The 545-nt window shown below is 62.6% G+C and overlaps 1 non-coding gene across 1 annotated transcript; it reads right to left on the reverse strand.

Annotated features, from left to right (window-relative positions):
• Positions 1-192: 192 nt before the first annotated feature.
• Positions 193-264, reverse strand: TRNAP-UGG. The gene has a single exon. It is a non-coding gene; the product is annotated as a tRNA-Pro (tRNA).
• Between the last annotated feature and the right edge of the window lie 281 nt (positions 265-545).

A 545-nucleotide genomic window follows, 5' to 3' on the forward strand; every position in this document is an offset into this window, starting at 1 on the left:
TCAGCCTGCTGGTTGTGGGGCTGGCAGAGGCCCCCAGAACCCCTAAAAAAGCCCTGGGGCTGATTCCTGGGTCCTTTCCATCTGGTCCTTTCCCTCCCCTGGCTGGGACACTTCGTGTCCCTTCCCCACGGAGCTCAGGGTTTCTTTTGGGTAAAGAGTGGGGATTGTCGAGGCGGGGGCAGGGTGGGGGCAGGGCTCGTCCGGGAGTTGAACCCGGGACCTCTCGCACCCAAAGCGAGAATCATACCCCTAGACCAACGAGCCGGGGTGCTGCACGGGGGACACAGCCCCAATCCTGTCCCCTATGGCCCCACGGCCCTGGGCACTGCTCAGGACAAACAGTGTCCAGCTCAGGGGGGGAGCTGCCCAGGGCACTGTCCTCTGCCCCCCCTCTGCTCTCCACCCATCAGCTCCCCCAGTCCCCTGGGGATGAGGCACAGGGTGATGATGGGGAGCTGCTTGGCATCTCTGCGAAATGGTCAATAGCAACCCACCCAGCTGCCCTTGGTGGCTGCTTCTTCACCTCATCTGGGTCTGCAAAATTT

Source organism: Pterocles gutturalis, unplaced genomic scaffold, assembly GCF_000699245.1.
Source record: "Pterocles gutturalis isolate BGI_N339 unplaced genomic scaffold, ASM69924v1 scaffold39895, whole genome shotgun sequence".
Lineage (NCBI taxonomy): Eukaryota > Metazoa > Chordata > Aves > Pterocliformes > Pteroclidae > Pterocles > Pterocles gutturalis.